At 33.2% G+C, this 11527-nt stretch overlaps 1 long non-coding RNA gene across 1 annotated transcript; it reads right to left on the reverse strand.

Annotated features, from left to right (window-relative positions):
- Positions 1-9007: 9007 nt before the first annotated feature.
- Positions 9008-11459, reverse strand: LOC130636790 (uncharacterized). Its single transcript, XR_008982289.1, has 2 exons — positions 10761-11459; positions 9008-9881 (listed from the first exon to the last, which is right to left on the reverse strand). It is a non-coding gene; the product is annotated as an uncharacterized LOC130636790 (long non-coding RNA).
- Between the last annotated feature and the right edge of the window lie 68 nt (positions 11460-11527).

The following is an 11527-nucleotide window of genomic DNA, read 5'->3' on the forward strand; positions in this document are numbered from 1 at the left end:
AGGGGACATATTCGTGTCCCCTTTGATTTTCGGGCATATTTTGAACAAAGTAAGGACTATTTTGAACTGTTTATATATGACTAAAATATTCTCCATTTAGCATGCTTTAGAGTCCTGCAGTTAGTTTATTGATATATTTTTTTCTAACGGAATCATTGACCTTAAAAAATTTGGAGTATATATTTGTTGAGCGTGGTAAATGAAGTTTAAGGTGACATTTGATTTTTTTAAATAAATAGAAAATTTCAATGAATTTTGAAAATGTCTTATATATTCTATGAAGCCCTCATGTAAGTTCAGTGTTTGATGTGACATCGATATACCTGCTTTAACTTGGTATTCATTTAAATCAATTTACATTTTATATATTAATTTTCAAGGTGATAAAGCTAGAATTCCTTCATTATTTGACTTGGACTATGTCATTTACCGATATATCGTTATAATATATCGTTATAAATAATAAAAACAGGATCTGACATTGAGATCATTTTTTAAAATTTTTGTCCCCTTTTTATGCATATCTTACATATAAATCGTGTCCCTTAATTGTGAAAAGCATTCATAAAACGCAAAAATATCCATAAATTGAAATGCCAGAAAATTGATTATTTATAGTGCCATTAGGGTAAAAAATAACTTCACACATACAAAAGAGCCCTACAGAAGTGTTATAAACGCAGCTACACATGGTAAACATCAAATCAAATGTGCTTATATGTAATTAAGCCAGTCAACGGACCAAGAATTGCGCCATATATGAATCAGTGAACAACTATGACAATAATGCTGAAAACAACAACTGGATGTATGGTCATAATGTAGGTGTTTTAAAAACTTTTGACGAAGATTGCAGGTAGTTAACTAGTTACGTGAAATTCTCCTATTCATAGATTTCAAATACTGGTAAAAGATGTTGGTAACGACTTAGCGTAAATTTCTCATATTCATAGATTTCAAATACTGGAAAAAGATGTTGGTAAGGACTTAGCGTCAAATCCTGACGTTAAAAACACATTCGTGAAGCCATAAAGGACACAGGTCGCAAAGAGAAAAATGCGTCGTGACTATGTGCAGTCACATTCGAGGTTGGGATTTCTGGTAAATGTCGGCGCATGTGAAACAAAATTTAAATAGTTTTCTTTACACTAGCCGCATATAATTTTTTTTAAATAGATGTTTTAGCAACTCTAAACATAAAGAATATGCAGATTATTGCACGGGATTGCGCATGGTGTTTGTAGCTAGCGATGTTGATTTCAAAGTGCGAACAAAAATGACTGTTTTTACTGAAACCACCTGTCATTTGTCAACGTTGTTATGGGTTGCTCACTATTTACACAATAGTATATAGTCAGCTACTAACATAACCACAGACCTTAGTGTACATAAACACCCCAGTATATAGAGAGACTTCGTCTTATGAAGAGGCACATTTAGCTAGTTGATACTTGTTGTTATCTGTGTCTTTTAATTCTTTAAATATCTAGCAACATATAGCCGCTCGACCATAACTGGATATAACAAACTTCAGATACTCATATTGATATAAAAAACATTAGAAAAGGTTTTTTCACCTGTACAAGCGATAACAGAAATTCTGTGTTCAGCAGGGTCGTCGTAAACTCTGTAAAACGTCCTGCTGGATCGCGATCCCCCTTAAATGCTCAAAACAGCTTAAAATTAAGTCATATCTAATCTGCTAAGTTGGTACATGGAAGCACCACCAAAAATTTAGCAATAAAATTTGTTTTTTTCTCAACATTTAGTATTTATTTTTTCACGGACAGTACACGTTTCCATTTTGTATTTGTTTTTGACCTGAGTCTCAATTTTCTTAGCAAAATGCCTGAATATAGGCTGAATTTTTCTTAATCATTTCTTAAATTTTATCACTCTATTTACTTTTTGATGAGACTTTCATTATTAGCAGAACAAAAACGACTTATTTTGTTATTTTTAAGATAAAACTTTGTTTAGTATATGTGTATTTATTTACTGATAAAAAGAAACTTGATTCTGTTTTGTTTTTTACAATTATGATGACTGTAAATTGCAGTTTAAAACGCTGAGGCTGGCGGTTTTCTCAAAATTTTATAAAGATTTTGAGGTTTTTGGGGATAGTTTCTTAAAAACACGTGAATATAACTAGTGACAGGAAATATATCACATCATAATTCAATTTACGTTTTATTTTAGTTCTTATAATATATACATCTTTATCGTAAAAAAATCTTTCTCCAGTACTTTGATCGGCGGAGTTTTTTCAGTGTAGTCTTTAGAAGATATTAAAATCCAAATTTTTTTTGTTGTAATGGAGCTAAAAAGTATAAAAATCTTTCTTGAATATATACTGCAAATGTTGCAGAATTTTGTTAATAGAGGTGTAAAATCAGAGATCAAAACAAGCACAGTTGTTTGTTAATTTAGTCACGGTTGATTCCTATGGTATTGGTTTTAAACCCACAAGCTTCATTTTTATAGAACTTAAACCAATAAGGATAGCTTAAAGCAAAATTATTTTTAATAGGCATGGGATAGAAAAATAAAAAAACCCGAGCTTGGTGCTTATTTAAAATGGTAACATCCTTTATTGCTAAACAAATGTAAAAGATTTTGCATAAATGATATAGCGCAAGCTTTATCATTTATATCATATACTTATAACAGAATTTTATAATGAAAATAACTTGTAACGTTGAAAATAAAATGTGTGCACTAATTCTGCAAAATAGAAATAAGTCAAAAAATAAATTGTGTGCCCCATTTCTGTTAAATAGGAAAAAAAGATGCAGCCCTATTCATAACAGAGTTGCACAGAGATAATAACCAGCAATGTTTGATAAGTCAAAAAATAAATTGTGTGCCCCATTTCTATTAAATAGAAAAAAAAGTGCAGCCCTATTCATAACAGAGTTGCACAGAAATAATAACCAGCAACGTTTTATAAGTCAAAGAATAAATTGTGTGCCCCATTTCTGTTAAATAGAAAAAAAGATGCAGCCCTATTCATAACAGATAGATAGATAGATGTGCATTTTTTACATGGCTAGCCTCACAAATATCGAGGGATATACCCTGTCTATTATTTCCAGGAGGGGCCATGGCGTAGATGGAGAGTCCTAGAGTATTTAATGCTCATTTTGAGCTAAGCAGACCCAATTAGAGCCCGCGCTCTGCTAGACAACTCCCGGCAACATCCAACGGCCCACACAGTGTGCCATCTTCCCAATTTCCCTCACATGGCTTGGGTTAACCCGGGGCTATGGTAACATTCACTCGCCGATGTTGAATCGCTGTCAAGAAAAATCGAACCCCGGTCTCCCGCACAGAGTACGAGAGCTATAACCACTAATCTACGGCGCCACAAAGAGTTGCACAGTGATAATAACCGGCAACGTTTTATAATTGAAAAAATAAATTGTGTGCCCCATTTCTGTTAAATAGGAAAAAAAGATGCAGCCCTATTCATAACAACAGAGTTGCACAGAGATATTAACCAGCAACGTTTTATAATTCAAAAAATAAATTGTGTGCCCAATTTCTGTTAAATAGAAAAGAAAGATGCAGCCCTATTCATAACAGAGTTGCACAGAGATATTAACCAGCAACGTTTTATAATTCAAAAAATAAATTGTGTGCCCCATTTCTGTTAAATAGGAAAAAAAGATGCAGCCCTATTCATAACAGAGTTGCGCAGAGATAATAACCAGCAACGTTTTATAAGTCAAAAATTAAATTGTGTGCCCCATTTCTGTTAAATAGGAAAAGAAGATGCAGCCCTATTCACAAACAGAGTTGCGCAGAGATAATAACCAGAAACATTTTATAAGTCAAAAATTCAATTGTGTGCCCCATTTCTGTTAAATAGGAAAAAAAGATACAGCCCTATTCATAACAGAGTTGCGCAGAGATAATAACCAGCAACGTTTTATAAGTCAAAAAATAAATTGCGTGCCCCATTTCTGTTAAATAGGAAAAAAAAATGCATCCCTATTCACAAACAGAGTTGCACAGAGATAATAACCAGCAACGTTTTATAAGTCAAAAAATCAATTGTGTGCCCCATTTCTGTTAAATACAAAAGAAAGATGCAGCCCTATTCATAACAGAGTTGCACAGAGATATTAACCAGCAACGTTTTATAATTCAAAAAATAAATTGTGTGCCCCATTTCTGTTAAATATGAAAAAAAGATGCAGCCCTATTCATAACAGAGTTGCGCAGAGATAATAACCAGCAACGTTTTATAAGTCAAAAAATAAATTGTGTGCCCCATTTCTGTTAAATAGGAAAAAAAGATACAGCCCTATTCATAACAGAGTTGCGCAGAGATAATAACCAGCAACGTTTTATAAGTCAAAAAATAAATTGCGTGCCCCATTTCTGTTAAATAGGAAAAAAAAATGCATCCCTATTCACAAACAGAGTTGCACAGAGATAATAACCAGCAACGTTTTATAAGTCAAAAAATCAATTGTGTGCCCCATTTCTGTTAAATAGGAAAAGAAGATGCAGCCCTATTCACAAACAGAGTTGCGCAGAGATAATAACCAGAAACATTTTATAAGTCAAAAATTCAATTGTGTGCCCCATTTCTGTTAAATAGGAAAAAAAGATACAGCCCTATTCATAACAGAGTTGCGCAGAGATAATAACCAGCAACGTTTTATAAGTCAAAAAATAAATTGCGTGCCCCATTTCTGTTAAATAGGAAAAAAAAATGCATCCCTATTCACAAACAGAGTTGCACAGAGATAATAACCAGCAACGTTTTATAAGTCAAAAAATCAATTGTGTGCCCCATTTCTGTTAAATACAAAAGAAAGATGCAGCCCTATTCATAACAGAGTTGCACAGAGATATTAACCAGCAACGTTTTATAATTCAAAAAATAAATTGTGTGCCCCATTTCTGTTAAATATGAAAAAAAGATGCAGCCCTATTCATAACAGAGTTGCGCAGAGATAATAACCAGCAACGTTTTATAAGTCAAAAAATAAATTGTGTGCCCCATTTCTGTTAAATAGGAAAAAAAGATACAGCCCTATTCATAACAGAGTTGCGCAGAGATAATAACCAGCAACGTTTTATAAGTCAAAAAATAAATTGCGTGCCCCATTTCTGTTAAATAGGAAAAAAAAATGCATCCCTATTCACAAACAGAGTTGCACAGAGATAATAACCAGCAACGTTTTATAAGTCAAAAAATCAATTGTGTGCCCCATTTCTGTTAAATAGGAAAAAAAGATGCAGCCCTATTCATAACAGAGTTGCGCAGAAATAATAACCAGTAACGTTTTATAAGTCAAAAAATAAATTTTTTTCCCCTATTTCTGTTAAAAAGAAAAAAAAGATGCAGCCCTATTCATAACAGAGTTGCACAGAGATAATAACCAGGAACGTTTTATAAGTCAAAGAATAAATTGTGTGCCCCATTTCTGTTAAATAGAAAAAAAAGTGCAGCCCTATTCACAAACAGAGTTGCACAGAGATAATAACCAGCAACGTTTTATAAGTCAAAAAATAAATTGTGTGCCCCATTTCTGTTAAATAGGAAAAAAAGATGCAGCCCTATTCATAACAGAGTCGCGCAGAGATAATAACCAGCAACGTTTTATAAGTCAAAAAATAAATTGTGTGCCCCATTTCTGTTAAATAGAAAAAAAAGTGCAGCCCTATTCACAAACAGAGTTGCACAGAGATAATAACCAGCAACGTTTTATAAGTCAAAAAATAAATTGTGTGCCCCATTTCTGTTAAATAGGAAAAAAAGATGCAGCCCTATTCATAGCAGAGTTGGGCAGAGATAATAACCAGCAACGTTTTATAAGTCAAAAAATAAATTGTGTGCCCCATTTCTGTTAAATAGAAAAGAAAGATGCAGCCCTATTCATAACAGAGTTGCACAGAGATAATAACCAGCAACGTTTTATAAGTCAAAAAATAAATTGTGTGCCCCATTTCTGTTAAATAGGAAAAAAATGCAGCCCTATTCATAACAGAGTTGCACAGAAATAATAACCAGTAACGTTTTATAAGTCAAAAAATAAATTGTGTGCCCCATTTCTGTTAAATAGAAAAAAAAGATGCAGCCCTATTCATAACAACAGAGTTGCACAGAGATATTAACCAGCAACGTTATAAAGGTCAAAATTAAATTGTGTGCCCCATTTCTGTTAAATAAAAAAAAAAAAGGTGCAGGCTTATTCACAACAGGGTTGCACAAATCAAAATACCCTGTAACGTTTCAAGTCAAAAAATAAGTTGTGTGCCCTATTTCTGCAAAATAGGAAAATTGAATCAACCTTATTTATAGCGCAGTTGCACAAATCAAAATAGCCTGCAATGTTTTAGGTCAAAATCTAAACTGTGTGACACATTTCTGTAAAAATAGAAAAATCAATGCAGTCTTATTTAACGCAGTGGAACAAATCAAGATAACCTGATGTTTCAAGTCAAAAAATAGAATGTATGCTCCATTTATGCAAAATAGAAAAATGGTGCATTTTTATCCAATATATATAATATTTACTTATCTTACTTACTTAGTTATTACTTATTCTATTTTTATACTTTTATTTTTATATTTTTTATTTCATTCTATTTATATAATTTTAGATATTTTAGCATCATCAACGAAGTCAATGCATCTAGAGACTCTTGAAGCTTTGATTATTAACGATATACGTCCTAAGTTAAACACTAAGAATGAATACAAAAGCCATACTTTAGTAATAAAATTTTAATTATTTTGATTTATACGGATAGTGTCTCATGGGAGACTTGTCAATTGTTTAATTTTCTTTTCTCTTGTACATTTGAATTTTTACTCGGTTGTTGATAAATTTTTTTTACTGTAAAAAGGAGTGATACTCAATTTACATTTTTTTATATAACGGATTTTAATCTTGTTTTTATATATTTTAAACCTGAAGATGATTTTAGAAGATCGAAATATATTGTCAATACAAAATTAAATTGCTCAATGTTGGTTCTATACTCGTATAATTCTTATTGTAAACCCAGGTGCGCATTGAAATTAAGATGTATGTTTTAACACAAAAAAGAATGTGTGCCCAATTTCTGAAAAAATAGAAATATTGATACAGCCTTTATTCATAACGCAGCTACACAAGTCAAAATAATCTGCAACTTTTAAGTAAAAAAAAAATATAATGTGTGCCCCATTTCTGTAAAAACAGAAAAATTGATACTGCCTTTCATAACGCAGTTGAACAACTCAAAATAACCTGTAACGTTTAAGTCAAAAAATATGTTGTGTGCCCCATTTCTACAAAATAGAAAAATGTTGTATTCTTATTCTTCATCCAGTTGCACATTGAAATTAATATATAACGATTCAACACAAAAAATAGAATGTGTGCCCCATTTCTGCAAAAACAGAAAAATTGATACTGCCTATTTATAACACATTTGCACAAATCAAAATAACCTGTAATGTTACAAGTCAAAAAATATGTTGTGTGCCCCGTTTCTACAAAAATAGAAAAAAAAAACAATATATTCTTATTTATGCTGCAGTTGCACAAATCAAAACAAGCTGTAATGTTTTAAGTCAAAAAATAAATTGTGTGGCCCATTTCTACAAAATAGGAAAATCGATACAGCCTTATTTATAACACCGTTGTTCAAATAAAAATAACCTGTAACGTTTAAGTTAAAAAATACAATGTGTGCTCCATTTCTGCAAAATAGAAACATCGATGCAATATGATTTGTAACACAGTTGATGAAATCAAAACAACCTCTAGCATTTTAAGTCAAAAAATAGAATACGTATGCTTCAGTAATGCAAAATAGAAAAATTGATACGGCCTTATTTATAATGCATCTGCAAAAGTCAAAATAACCAGTAACGTTTTAAGTCCAGTATCCACACACGCAAAACGTTCCACGGACCGAACCGGATAACGATAAAAATCTGTTCTGTTTCGTTCCGTTCTGTTCCAGTACGTTAAAGACCGAATATTAATTTCTACGTTGCTACGACAATAATAACAACATAATATGGATAAAAAACATGTGCTTGCTGCTGCCGGTCGTTTCTTGATGTCACTTGGCTATATTTTGTAGCTTGGTATTGGTCAAAAATGCTAGTCGCTTCGCGGACCAGAAAAAAAGTTAAAAACATTTCAACTGTCTTCTAGCTTCTCGGACAGCACAATTTTCCGTTTCGATTGCGTAATGAGCTAACAATGTGCATGGGCAAAGCTTTGTTTTTGTTTGATCCGGTCCGGTCCGCGGAACGTTTTCCGTGTGTGAATTTTGGCCTTAAGTCAAAAAATGTGTGTGCCCCATTTCTGCAAAAATAGAAAAATCAATATAACAGCCCACAGTTGCACAAATCAAAGTAACCTGTAATGTTTCAAGTCAAAAAATAAATTGTGTGCCCTGTTTCTACAAAGTAGAAAAATGGTGTATATATACTTATTCTAAATCCAATTGCACATTGAAATTAATCTGGAACGTTTCAACACTACAAATAAATTGTGTGCCCTATTTCTGCAAAATAGAAATTTGATGCAGTCTCATTTATAATTATACAACCTACATTTTTAAAGGTCGTACTACCTCGCCAGGCACGGATGTAGGCAATTTTTTTACTATGTCAAAGCGTAAAAAAAAACAAAAAAAACACTGCTTCGGGTCTTTGCGTGTTTTACGCAACCAATGCGTATATAAGTGTTTTAATTTGTAAGGCCTCAGGTATGACAGAATAGGAATATTTTCGCAATCGCTTCTGCACCGCAATAAATAAGACTGTTTCCCCCAATGTCAGGGCTCGTCAGCATGCCTGTAGGACAAACGAAAAACATATTGAAAATATAGCTTGTTAAGTCCAACATGGACAGTCATACTGCCGCTCCAGAAACCAGGTACTGTCTGCTGGAGTCATGCCGAGCCCGGTAGGCAAGAAAAGAAACATAGAGAAGCAAAGAGAGGGGCTCTGTCATCTGCACGCACAGGAATTCAATGATAAGACTTAAACGCTAAGAATAAGTGTATTTATCCTTAAAAAATATTATTATCATTGCAGCTACCTGTTTTGTTACTACCATACAACAGTGTATGGTCAGTGTTTTACAAAAAATCCTTGCAAAAATATTATCATTACAGCTACCTGTTTTGTTACAATTTGTATATAACTAATGTGTGAAAAATTTAACAAAAGGAAGGTATGGATTAATCATGTCATTATAGCAATCACAATCGCAATCATCAATGGAGAAAAGAAAAAAACTTAGTTGCTCCTTGACCCAGGTACTGTCAGCGAAGTTACTGAGCCCGGGGAACATTTTGAAATCAAGCAGGTTTGTCATCACCAAAAAAAAGGGGAGAGTATTTCTTATTATATAATTATTTACGACACTACTACTATTACTTTTTACTATTTATTACCAATATTTTAATATAACCTTACTATTGAATTAATTCACTTAAATTTTGATGAGAGAGCGCATCTTACTTAAAAATAAACTCCAGCACCAACATTGGAATAGTTGTTGTCCATTTGAAATATTCTGAAATGTTATCAGCAGGAATGTTGGACCTCTTTCTTTGACGGCCACAAGTCCCAGATTTTGCAGGAGTAACACACTTTTTGAGCTAAAAATATAGCTTTCTCACACCAAATGTCATGGTAAGCATCAACCGATTTCGGGTAGCTATGGCAGCACTTTTTAAGGCATCAATCATATGAATTCCTTCAAAGACGTCAATGGACTTGTTCTGAAGCATAATACAAGAAGCTCTGGGGGCTCTAAGAATTTCCGCTCGCTACCAAAATATTTGATGACAACCTGCTAATTCGTTGTGTTATCGTGCCAGACATTCGAAGAGGTTTGGTGCATTAAGCTCTGAAGATAAAGCACACATGTGACATTATATCTTAAACAAACGGAAACAAAACGAAACGTGTCATAATAAACTCACATTTTAAAAGAAATTGCTAACAAAATTACAGCCTATCATTGATAGTTAAAAGTCTTGCGCTTGAAACGTTTATGGTCTTAAACAGCATTTAGTTGACAAAAAATCAAAATTTTGATGTGACCATCATTTTCAGCATACTTTTTTTCTGTGCCAAATTTTGTTTAAAATAAAGTAGTTAGAATTTTTGGACCAATTTTGGCCTAAAATGACATTTAGGTGACAAAAATCAAAATTATTATGTCACCATTATGTTTAGCACATTTTTTTGTTAACTGTGCCAAATTTTGTCGAAAACAAATACCAATTTTGGCCTGAAACGTCATTTAGATGACTTCCAAGTAGTTAGGGAGCTTGGGTAAGAAGTTTGAATCTGTGACGGAGGAACGTGAAATCCCAGGGTCGATTTTTTCTTAAAAAATGCTCCGAAAGAAAAAAACGTCGGTTTTAAAGAATTTCCTACGCCTGCGGGCACGGAAATTCAATAAAGAATAATATTTGCCTGTCATACATAAGTGGGCCTGCCCACGAGGGTGCCGATAAGCCGCATACACCGTAAAAAGTGCGGGTGTTTTCGGGTAAGTTCGGCATTTTAAAGAAAATTCAGTATTTGGCCGAAAAAAACCCGCATAGTCCCGAACAATGCCCGAAAAAAAGATTCACCATAAATGACTCTCGAAGAATTATTTAAAAAAGTATCAAAATTAGAATGAACTAACTATATGGTAGCTAAGTTCTTAAAAGAACTGTTTTTATGGTTTTGATAAGATTTACTTGATAAATAACTTATATATAAACTTTATTACCTCCTTTCTCTTCAAGCGTGTTCTTTAATTGTCTTCCGCCATGTTTATGTTACAAGGTGTTGCATTTCAGGAATGTTTCGAGCGAGTTCGGGAAAGTGCAGGCGGTTTCGGCGGACAACCGTCAATTTAATTCGAAAAGTCGCCCGAACTCGCCCTTATATATGCGCAGGCGTTTGCGGCTTATCAGCACCTTTGCCCCAATTATGTTCATTCTATAATAAGTGAGAAATAATATTAGACTGTCGTACACAATCTGGCCTGACCTGATTATGTTCCTTTTATAAGTGCCAAATAATTATTTTGAGTAATAAGCCGGCCTGTCCTGATTATGTTGCCCTGATTATGTATTTCCTGCCCTGTTCTTAACCAGGGCAAGCTACTTCTTAATCAGGCCAATGTTCATTATCCAGGGCAGAACAGCTATATGGCTAAAACCTTTACACGCCATTTTTATGAAACAACTGTCTACATAAAGTTTGTTTACAAAATTCAACTTGCTCAGTCTATAAGAAATTTAAAAAACATTAACAAAAATAACTGAACAAGTAAGACAACAAATTAAAATGATCTAATTACCCAAGATTATAAACCCCTTAACATACACAGGCGTAACTAGGAAATAAAAACTTAAAAATTTAAAGTATATAGATTCTCTGACCATCTCCTTTCGAGGGCAAAACAAAGTGTAATCTATTGTAACCATATACCTTTTCATAATTTCTCCAGGCACCGCTGAATTTAGCGTAACTATGTTCGCCATTTATATA

Source organism: Hydractinia symbiolongicarpus, chromosome 3, assembly GCF_029227915.1.
Source record: "Hydractinia symbiolongicarpus strain clone_291-10 chromosome 3, HSymV2.1, whole genome shotgun sequence".
NCBI lineage: Eukaryota > Metazoa > Cnidaria > Hydrozoa > Anthoathecata > Hydractiniidae > Hydractinia > Hydractinia symbiolongicarpus.